The sequence below is a fragment of the Mytilus galloprovincialis genome, chromosome 1, assembly GCF_965363235.1.
Source record: "Mytilus galloprovincialis chromosome 1, xbMytGall1.hap1.1, whole genome shotgun sequence".
NCBI lineage: Eukaryota > Metazoa > Mollusca > Bivalvia > Mytilida > Mytilidae > Mytilus > Mytilus galloprovincialis.
In genome coordinates this window covers 46,728,718-46,740,320 of record NC_134838.1, presented here as the reverse complement: position 1 = coordinate 46,740,320, position 11,603 = coordinate 46,728,718, and the positions used below count along the sequence as shown (strand labels likewise).

Genomic DNA, 11,603 nt, shown 5'->3' with positions numbered 1-11,603 from the left:
CTTTTCTACCTCAGGCATATATTACCTTAGCTGTATTTGGCAAAACTTTTAGGAATTTTGGTCTTCAATGCTCTTCAACTTCGTACTTTATTTGGCCTTTTTAACTTTTTTGGATTCGAGCGTCACTGATGAGTCTTTTGTAGACGAAACGCGCGTCTGGCGTATATATAACAATTGGTCCTGGTATCTATAATGAGTTTATTTCATGAAATGTCTCATTGTATAAAATTTGTATAACGTAGTCGTGTAATAACAGACAAACAAATATTGTTAAGTATTCATCTGAAAGAGAAAGAAAAAAGGTACAAAAAAATATACTTAAATTGATCAATAATGCATTTAAATCATTTAAAACTGTAATTACCGTTGGCGAAAGTGCTCTTGACATTAGAAAGGTCAATATTTGAACAGGTATCAGTGTCATCTTACTAACTGTTTCCCATTTATCTTTTCAATTTTCAGGTCGTCATGACATTAAAATTACGTATGTAAAATACTTAATTTTGAAATTATCCTTTTAATTCCTTTAAATCAAATTCATGGAAACTGAGAACACCAGTGCGCTTATAAGCTAATTTCAGCGATGGGTTTTGAAGCAGGTTCCCTGCAGAGAATTTTTCTAGCATCGATTATTTTAGGTAAGCATATTTAATTTCAAGAGCTGAAAAAAGACATAATGTAAGATTAATAATATAAAACGGTTTTTACAGTGTATATAAAGTGCGAATCCAGTCAATTCATTTTCACTGTTGTATGCGAGTATGTTCATTGTAGAATAAAGGATCATAGGAAAACTTTATTTGTTTACGTTTTGAAAATACCAAAATAATTGATTTGAAACTAAACTTTAACATATTTTCATTATGATGTGTCTTTTCAATGTAAAATAACAGTATTAAAGTTCAAATATGTGTAATAAAAGCAACATAACATAGGATATCAGTTATTAAAAGCGATCCATTTTCACTATAGATGCGATGAATTATCACTGTATGGCATTCATTTCTGATGTAGAATTTTCGAAAATGCGATGAATTTTTATTGTAGATTAATGTAATAATTAAACTTGCAACAAATGAAAAACTTATTTGATTACTTTAATATTTATATCTATTTATAACTTGTATATATCTATAGAAACTGGCTGGCCATTTATACGTTTTCCCACAGTATTGACATGTGTAAACTGTAAACTGAAATGTTTCCCCGCAATGTTTTTTTTTCCGGTTCGTATATTGCTATGATGTTGTTATCGTCTGCGTCGTCCGAAGACCCATTTGGTTTCCGATCAACTTTAATTTAAGTAAATGGATCTATATAAATTTTAAAAAAGGTTCAATACCACAAAAGGAAGGTTGGGATAATTTTGGGGATGGTGGTTCCAACCGTTTACGAAAAAGGGGCCTAAAAGAAGCATGTTTTTAGTTCTAGGATAATTACTTGTGTATAAGAATTTTGATTGTTCTGAAATTGTACCACAGTGTTCAATACCACAAGTAGAATGTTAGGTTTCATTTTGGGGTTATGGTACTAACAGTTTAGGAATGAAGGAACAAAAAGGGACAAAAAAAAAACAATCATGTTTGTAGTTTCCGGATAATTACTTGTTTGACGTTTTTGGATCTTTTTCGCATTATCACAAATGGAAGAAGGTGAATTTGTTCGGGGATAATTGCCCCAAACATGCAGAAATTAGGGGCAAAAGAAATGGCAAAACAAACATTTTTCTAGTTTCCAGACAATATCTTGTGTTCAAGTGTATGGACCTCTCTAAAATTGTACTACAAGGTTCAATACCAGAAAGGAAAGACTGGGATTTGGTTTGGTTATTTTGTCCTAGAAGGAAAACAAAATTTTATGGACGGGAAGAAACCTTCAGTTGCACTGTCAAGGAATAGAAGTTCCTTCATAATATAAGTTCCAAAGGGAAAAGATATTCTGGACTATTATTTCCACAGGAAGAAATATTACAGTATATGTTCCTAACGGAATAAATGTTATAGAATATTTGTTCCAATAGGAATAGATATTATGACAATGTTTATAACAAAGTTTCCATTGGAACTTCTGTTAGGTGGAACAAATATACGTTGACAGCACAGTATTGCGCATACGATTTAAGATCTTCGACCACATTTACCTTGTGTCAGAAACCTGTATAACGTCATAAATTTGATCACAATCCAAATTCAGATAGTATCAAGCTTTAATATTATGTCCAAATCTGCCCCAACTGTTCAGGGTTCGATCTCTGCGGTCAGCGAAGCATTTTTAATGTTTTACTACAAAACGAGCAGATGTGATTAAAAGTTCCTGTTGCTTTCTTCATATGGTAAGCTATGCCAGCATAGGCGTATCCAGGGGGCCTTTGAAAAATTTGGTTGATTATATAGGGAATCACTGAAGCATTGTTATGCTTATTGAGAAGTCTTAAAATTTTAATTCACACTGGTCACATTTGTTTAACCTATTAGTGTGGATCTTCTTATGCCTGGGAAAACTAGCTACCCATTTTGTCTTGAAAGGACAATACGTGCATTGGTATGAAGACCCCTCCTTAACTTTCTTTCTTTTTTCTGTGATTCATCTTCACTTGCCTCCCCTATTGTTGAGCCCCCAAATGCCTCAACATCCATATTATGAAGGAAAGATATTTTTTACCTCGATTGTTGCTTGCATGTTCTTTACTGTATAAAATGAAACGACAATGTGACATATAATTATCCAAAGTCATTAAAGCTATAAATGCAAGTCAAGTTGTGTAGGGCAAACTTTATCTGTCAAAAACGTATACTGATAAAGTTGCATTGGAACATGATGTACGTGTTGTACAGCACCCTTGATACTACCGCAGAGGTCGAACCCTGAACAGTTTGGGGTAAGTATGTACACAACATTCAAGCTAGACTTCATTTTTGATGAAATCAAAAAAATGTTGAATTTCGGACCCTTTGGGCCTCAATGTGGACCATTTCGATAACTTGGCCCAAAATACCAGAATCCCAAATTTAAAAAACACGGTAAGATTCAGCATTCCAAAGTACCCCAAATATTCAACTGTTGTTGAAATCCAAAAGAATTTATTTCTTGACAGTTTGGACGCCACAAACTTGTTAAATGGGCCAAAAATTTAAAAAAATAATAATAAACACAATCATGTATGGATTCAGCCCACCTAATAACCTCAAATTTTATTTTGGACCCTGTGGGCCAATTTAAAACCGGACCCAAAATCAAAAATCTTACTTCAAAACCTCATTGAAATTGGTCAAGAAGTTATTTATAAATAAATATTAGAAAGTATTGTTGTTTTCATCCCATTCTATTTCGATAGACATGCGAGATGTACGTATTCAGTGATGAAGTTTCAATACATTGGATAAATATAACTACACTTTAAATAAAGATTCTGATGAATTATAAAAAATTCTATGACATGCCTCTTCGGATTGGTAAATAGACCCATACTCGAAATCCAATGATAAAATTTGTTTGCACATGCGCACAATGACTACTGCAGAAACATGAATTTTATCAAATTGGCATGCATTTGAAAATATTTTGCATTAATCTAAGAAACACTTTCAACTCTGAAATGATCCACATATTGTTCAGTATATTATGACAACGATGTGTTTTATTTGAAATAGATATTAATTCTATTGAATTTATTGGAGTGTTCAATCAAACTTGTAATCTCAAAGTCAGCACTATCAAATCCTTTTCTTACTTTAATTATTGTTTGTGCAAGTCGGCTGAATTTGGAATTTAATGCATAAAAATTGATACAATTCATACAGTGAAAATGCACCACATATACAATACTAATGAATCGCTCTACAGTGAAAATGAAAGTAAAGTATCATTATTCAACAGTAAACATGACTCGCATAAAGACAGCATCATAGTGGAATTCAATACAATATGGGCAAACTGAATAACAAAAGCTATTCTACGCTATACAACATTAATAATTGTGTTGTAATGAATATTTTTTTGCAACTACATCTTTCCTGCTAGTTTTTAATCACCTGCACAATTTGTTCGTAAAACGTCCTAAATATTCACCTATTTCGGTATATATTTCACGTATGGATGGCTCTCGGCGCGTTAAAAACCCGTTCCCATCTCTTATTTTGTATAACTTGTATTATTTATTACTAAATATAGTACATGTGAACAATTTTCTTCATTTTCTTCAAAAATCATAATTTTTTCGTCTGTATATTTACCATTCTACATCAGAAATGCATGGCATATACAGTGAAAATGGTATTTTAGGATCCGCACTTTACATACACTGTTTTACTGCACGAACTACGCATTTTGGATATGTAGTAAATGTCACTTTACTCTAGATTTATGGATGTGTTTACGTTGTCTTCTGTACTAATGCAATATGAAATTCTCTGATGGTTTGATATGACGTCATTACAGGATATAACCGTGAAATACAAGAATCTTACAGTGAATTTCAGAATTCATCGAACGTCTTGTTCGGAAATTTATAACGTATTGTAATTGGTAAAGTCTAGACTTGACAAATGCAGGCAGGCATCAATGTGACATTGAGATGAAGATCAGCGTCGTTGCTATGCTTATTGCGTGTTTTATGCTGTGCATGTACTTATTTTGAGTCTTGGTTGGATATCCCATATCCTTTGTTTTTCTATTATGCATTGTAAGTGTACCCTTGCTGGAATTAACTATAAAAAATATTAGTTTCAGAAAATTGTGACAGGACTTGGTTAATTTTTTAATCAAAAGCGCTTATATATATTGTACGTATATACATATAGTAAAACTATAAAATACACGAAGGGAAATAATTTCCACAAATAATTATTCATTTCAGTGAAAATAATAAAAATGAACACATTCGCATTTCAAATAAAATGTAAATACATGTATAAGAAGATGTGATATACTTGAATTGCCAATGAGACAACTCTACACTAGAGACCAAATAAAACAAATAAAAAGGGTTTATCATTTAAAAACCATTGTGGTCTTAATATCATACCATGTTACATGTATCTAAATAACAAAACTGTATATTGGACGAGAAAGAACATCAAAAAAGAAAATGATAATTCCGAACAGTGTTTTTTACTTTTTAATTCATTCATATCATCAATGTATCGTTCTTTTTGTTTTGAGTTTGTGTTTTTTTTCTTCTTCAATATACATGTATAATCATAATAATATGAGGTTTTGACCTGTAATAAGGCTTTTGATGTTGATATGGTTTGTTAACTTTCATATATAGGAGAAGCAATATCGAGTCAAATAGAATACATAAGAATGCCAGGATTTGAGGGTTACAGACCGACAGACCCAAATCCGATAGTTGTAGTACATTACACACCAGAAGATGGAATTTTGTCATGTTGTTTGGCATGTTTACAGAACGAAAATTGCTATTCGTACTTTTGGAACACTCGGGATTTTACTTGTGAAATGTATGCAACCAGATTTGACAACAATCATACGATGTCTTTGGAACAAAAGTACGGAGAACAATATTACGTAAAAGGTAAGACTGTAAAACATGATTAACAAACAGAAGCAGGATCTGAAGATATTTTATTAGTGCAGTGTTATTCAAGTAAGATTATTTTAAGATGGTCTGGTTCGAAAGGTCATTTTCAGCTATAACTTCTGTCCGTCGTTTTTCCGTCGTCTATATTTATAAAAATTAAAGATATATTCGATAAGACCATGAAACAGTTGCAACAAAATTTGGCCACTATAAGTCCTAGTTTTTATTTAGTTTTAAACGTTTGAGCGTTGCATCCGCAAGCCAATTAAGCAACATGGCCACCATAGTTAAAAGTATGGAAGTAAATTGCATCTTGTGTTTTTAATATCTCAATACTGTGAACGTCTGATTGGAATAAGAAGAGCAAGAACTACCTTGTCCGTCTCGTCAACATTTGTTTGTACAATATTAAATATTTGTAGACGATAACTCGTAAAATTGATCAGCATGGCAAGTTTTTATCTTACGTGTGACAATTTCCATTCAAATCTAATACTATTTATACATGTTTTGTGTATTCATCAAAAGAGAACTGAAGCTAAAAAAAATCTTATTACAACATTCCATATTGTCCATTTTTAGACATAACTGTATTAGTATGAAATAGAAAATTGAAACTTAAAAATAATTTCTGAAATATATAAATAGTAGACGGTATTTATACAAATGAAGTCATCATTCGATTAGTATGTCGTTTTAGTAGAACTTATAAACACGGAAATGTTTACATTCAAACTGGAAAAATATATATGTCATAAGTCAATAGGAAACACTGCAAGCGTAATATACTCACTATAAACATAATAAATTGTGGTATAACTGCCAACGAAACAACTACAACAGATGTTAGCAGCAGCAGGTGACCAAACGACCTTCAACAAGGAGCAAAACCCGTACCTTTTAGTCAGCTATAAAAGGCCATTATATGAACCGAAGTAATCAGTTCAACCAAAAAAAAAAACCAACGTCCTGATTTATGTATTACACAATAAACGAAAAATATATGTACAACAAAATAAACATAAACAAAACAAAACAAAGTGATATACAGCAGCGACGAACGACAACCACTGAATCGTAGGCTCTCGACTAGGGACAGACAGCCACAGAATGTACCAGAGTTAAGCATGTATTCGAGCGCTCTGCTCTCCAACTTACCTGAGCCATGTCCAGCGGTGTATCAGCAAAACATGGGAAAAATCAGTTGAATGACACAAAGCAAAAACAAATCTATAATAATAAAGACTACGAACTCAGAGTCACAATGAAACAGTACTCACAGTTACTAAGTGTAATGCTAATTCAAAGCTAATTACAATTGATAAATAATTCATGTTTACAAGAATAAATTTTATCGGTATACATTTGATGAAACTAAGGTAAGGCAGATATAATTCATAAGAATAAAACATGAATTTGTACAGGCCATAATACAGGTATCGACAAGACGTAGGACCGTAAGTGTCCATAATTTGATAGAACTTAGTATTCTATTCTCTCCATTTAATACGCAATCAATGTGAGTACCGATTAAACCTTATTAAATTGCTCAATTAAAAACCTTTCAGAAAAAGAGTGTTTTCAATGGATCGATAAGTTCACATGGATCGTATATAAGTTAACGGGCTTTATATACACCATCTCTTGAAGTAGGATGTACTATTGTTTGTGTAGACAAAACTTCTCAACCAAATCTTTGTACCTTTAAAATAATGTGTTTATAATGTTTCAAATTGGAAACCAGTAAACAAAGTTTTCTTTTTCCAAAGATGAAAGGATTTGAAAAAGTAACTTGTCTTGAACATTTACGCAGATTAATAAAATTTATCATGGAACCTGTTTGGAGTGCTGTTTATTATATGTCTTGTCTTGAGCGGCCTTCCTGTAATAGCGGGCACATTTTGACTCTGGTATGCAAAATTTGTGCAGTTTTTATTTCCTTGTTCAAGTTAGCGATCATTATATAGACTTATATGTCCGCCTCCGGGTGCGGGTTTTCTCGCTGTGTTGAAGACCCATTAGTGGCCTTAGGCTGTTTTCTTACTCTTTGGTCGGATTGTTGTCTGTTTGACACATTCTCCATTTTCATTTTCTATTTAATAATATATATTACATCGTTTAAACTTAGTTAATTCTTTTTATAGCAACAAGTGATTTATTTTTTTTTGTGTATTTTGTAGTATTTTCATTGTGTGTTTAAGGTGTACGACATTTGGTCTAGATAATGAAGGGAGTATTTGCGTGCTAACAACTGGTTTATCTCCATTTCATTGTTTGTCTGTACCGATTCAGACTATCTTGACTGTTTATTTATAGCTTGTTTGTATATCTGCTATTGCTCGGGTGAGTAAAACATTAGTGGTTGGTGTGTCTGATGTATAATAGTAACTGCCAAGTGTAATTTGGTGATATCTATTATCTGTTGTATGCACATGTACATGTATGATATGTTTAACTTTGATTTCAAGGTTAATTCAGGCCAATGACAATTGTCCTTCAATTTATAAATTTTCTTTTCAGATGTTTGAAATACTCTTTTATATCTTCATTTACAGACAAGAACATCTTTCTGACTTCGTTATAAATATGAAGAACAATACTATTTTATTTTTTAATTAAAAAAAATAAATCGGGTCAAATAAAAAAAAAAGATAGCTTCAAGGTTGTTTTCTCTTTTTTTAGCTAACAGATGTGAAATGGCAGGCTTTATCTGGGTCAATGATCTGCTGTTTTGCTTTCAAATATACACAAATTCATATAGAAGCCATAATGAATCAAATCTAGCGTGTAGCAAAACAGAGGGAGGTAGACTAGCACGGATCGATACTAGTGACAAACAGAATCATGTGAAAATAACGATTTTATCATTAAACGGCGGTAAGTGCATTTTAAGCTCAACAAATGATATGGCTTTAATAAAAATGAAAAGGGTTTTAATTTCTATCACCAATTCGTAAGAGAGAGATTGGGTGTATGTGACCATCACAAAAAGTCAAAACATCTAAAAGTCAACATACGGTCTCAAACTCTATACACGTCAATGCTACATGCTTCATCTATGTATCTTCCTCAAATAGTGGGAAAACACATTTTCACTAGATATGTTGTTTAAGAATCATAGACAGAACAAGCATCACTTTTTAATCGAAAAACTGGAACACTTTCTTTTTAATGAGGACCAAAGAACTTGAAAAGTGACAATATCGGCATACTGAAAACATACTCTAGCCTTCATGTAGACGTTACGCACAGTGTTCGGTTTAGTAATGGTAACGTTAGTCGACGTAATTTTCATTTATTTCAACCGACTTTTGTACAAAACGTTCAAGCACTATTTTTTATACATATGGCTTTTTGATGTTTGCCTTATTTAAAAAAAAATATAGACTGTGAACATGTCAGACTGATTATATATTTTTGATGAATAATCTTTCCATTCTCGATTTATTTATTTCCTCATAATCTTAACTTATTGAAATAATTTTAGGGTCTTTCTATCCGTACTACTAACAGTTACATTCCAAATATGAGTCTTTCGAGAAGATTAGAATGAAAAATAATTCTCGTTCGGGTCAATGGCAGTAACAGCTACTATATGTATCCTATGTTTGCTTGATCTATAATTTCAATTTCATTCTCAGCTTTTGGAAAGAAAACGGCAGTTTGAAATTGCTCATTTTAAAAAGTAATCTAGTCCTTGAATTAGGATCAGTATTTTTCACATGCGTCAGTTTGTCGGATGCGTGGAAATAACTATTAGTGTATGCAACAAACATTCATACTAGCAGAAACATATCTTTTACTAAAGGTCCCAAAGTCGAAAGGTTCGGTATTATAGAAAACTTATCATTTATCAAAAACTTCGACGCCTTTAAGATCAGCACATGGTTAACAAAACACTGATGGAAGTCAAATTTCTTGTTGATTTATTACATTTTAGAATAAATATTTAAAAACTCTCTCCAAAAAATATATCATTCAACAGAACTTGTCAAATGCTTAAGACCCAAAAATGCTTAACTTTTAATCTATGGAAAATTAAATTTATATACGTTACATTGACGTTCCTTGCAAAAAACGTTCAATTTAAACGTGGTAACATTTTGGGGAGACATGGACAACTTGATGGAAATTGATGAAAAATTTAGCGTTTGCTTAACATTGAAGGCTTAAACCAATCTTTAAAAAAGTTACATTTCAGTAGTAACATTTGTTTTCATAGTTAAAATACCCTAAATTAGCATGGTACTGAAAAACCTTAAACAATGGCTCTATGGTAACATTTAAGGGAGACACGGAAAAACCTGGAAAAAAATAAAATAAGAGAAGCTATGTTAGAAATAAAAATGTGTTCGTAAAATTCAATAAAATTACATTTGCATGTAGAGGTGGCGAACCTTTTCTATGACTTATGTGAAAATATTGTAATATCGAAGTTCTTGCTTTCCTTTTTGTATACTCGAATTTTCAAATCTTACAGCTGTATTGAATTTCGAAAATGGCCACTAGAATGCGAACTGACATGATATTTATCGTAACCATTCCAGACCATGCATATGATTATATTATATTCCACCTGTTTAAATTTTATCGTAATCCATTCAGTAGTTTTTAATTTTTTTTTCGTTTATATTTGTATGGTAAGTTATTGTTGTTACGTCTTACACGGCAAAAATGGCGTTATCACGGGACTTATTGCTTAATTATGTAATAATACATAAAATTAAATATTTTAAAATTAGGTTTTATTTAATATCGATTAAACCATGGAAGTATTATATTGACAATACTTCCATGATTAAACTGATGAACCAAGACAAGTAATTATTTGATAATACGCATAATTGATTTGTTTCTGTCCTACTTATGCATCAAGAAATGGTCAAATGAAACATAGACCGAATACCGTGCGTAACGTCTGTAACCGTGTCAAAGGAAGTTTAACGTTTAGACCGGAATCGATGATATGTTGCTATAGTATTTAAAAGGGAAAGTTTTAAAAGATAACTGAAGTCAGGATATTAGGTAACTCTCCATAAATGTGGTGCATCCTAAACGCGTTTGCTCGATCTGTCTGCACGTGTTCCACGTACATGTAAAAAAAAAGTCGGTCATCAGTATTCATTTGAAAAAAATAGCAATAACCGAATGGACAGACAAACGGATATGCCAATACATCATGATTCATTATAAAAGGACGCTCTTCGACACATGTTTACAATGAACTAATACTTCTGAAAAAAAGTATATAAAAATACCAACCTCCAAGAAAATTCAAAAAGTCTATAAAAACTCACAAAATCAAATGTTATACTTTGTCATACAACAGAATGCATTGAAAGCAACTTTCATATTCATGACCTGTACATGCATTTACGAAGAAAATGGTAAATTATTTTTTATTACAGTATTTGGCAGTTTTTGGATTGACGGGAATGATCTGGCACAAGAAGGTGTTTGGAAATATTCGGATGGATCTCCCATGACAACAACATTTTGGAATACAGCGCAACCAAGTAATAAGTTTGGCATTGAAAACTGCGCCTCTATGAGGAGCAGTTACGGGTACTTATGGAACGACAGATATTGCGAAGACGATATTAATTATATATGTGAAATCGTATAACATCATTTTATTTATAATAAACTAAAAATGTTAACCACTCAGAAATGTGTTATCAAAGAATTAAAAAGATTTAATAAAATCTTACCAAATATTTTATTAGTGTTATAAAATGATCATGAGAATGTATTATGGTACAACTTTTTACATTTGAGTCTTCCGTGATCATACACATTTATGTCCATGTACATGTATACGAAAAACTCTACCGTTTGGTATATATATATATATATACATGTATATGTATATTTTAGCTCCAAGTTCAAGAACCTCTATAGCACCCGAGATCACCCCAGGTTTTTAGTCAAGTTTGCGTCTTGCTTGACGTTAAGCACGATATTGCGTCTCAAATGGTAACGTCAATTTCTTACGTTTTACGGCGATTAATGATGTATTTGGGATAAGTTTTTTATTTCGCTTGTAATTTTTGTTTTGCAT

At 31.9% G+C, this 11,603-nt stretch overlaps 1 long non-coding RNA gene across 1 annotated transcript; it reads left to right on the top strand.

The window, feature by feature from the left end:
• The first annotated feature begins 467 nt into the window (after positions 1-467).
• On the top strand, positions 468-11,258 carry LOC143079604 (uncharacterized). Its single transcript, XR_012979450.1, has 4 exons — positions 468-638; positions 5,270-5,536; positions 8,225-8,419; positions 10,951-11,258. It is a non-coding gene; the product is annotated as an uncharacterized LOC143079604 (long non-coding RNA).
• Positions 11,259-11,603: the final 345 nt, after the last annotated feature.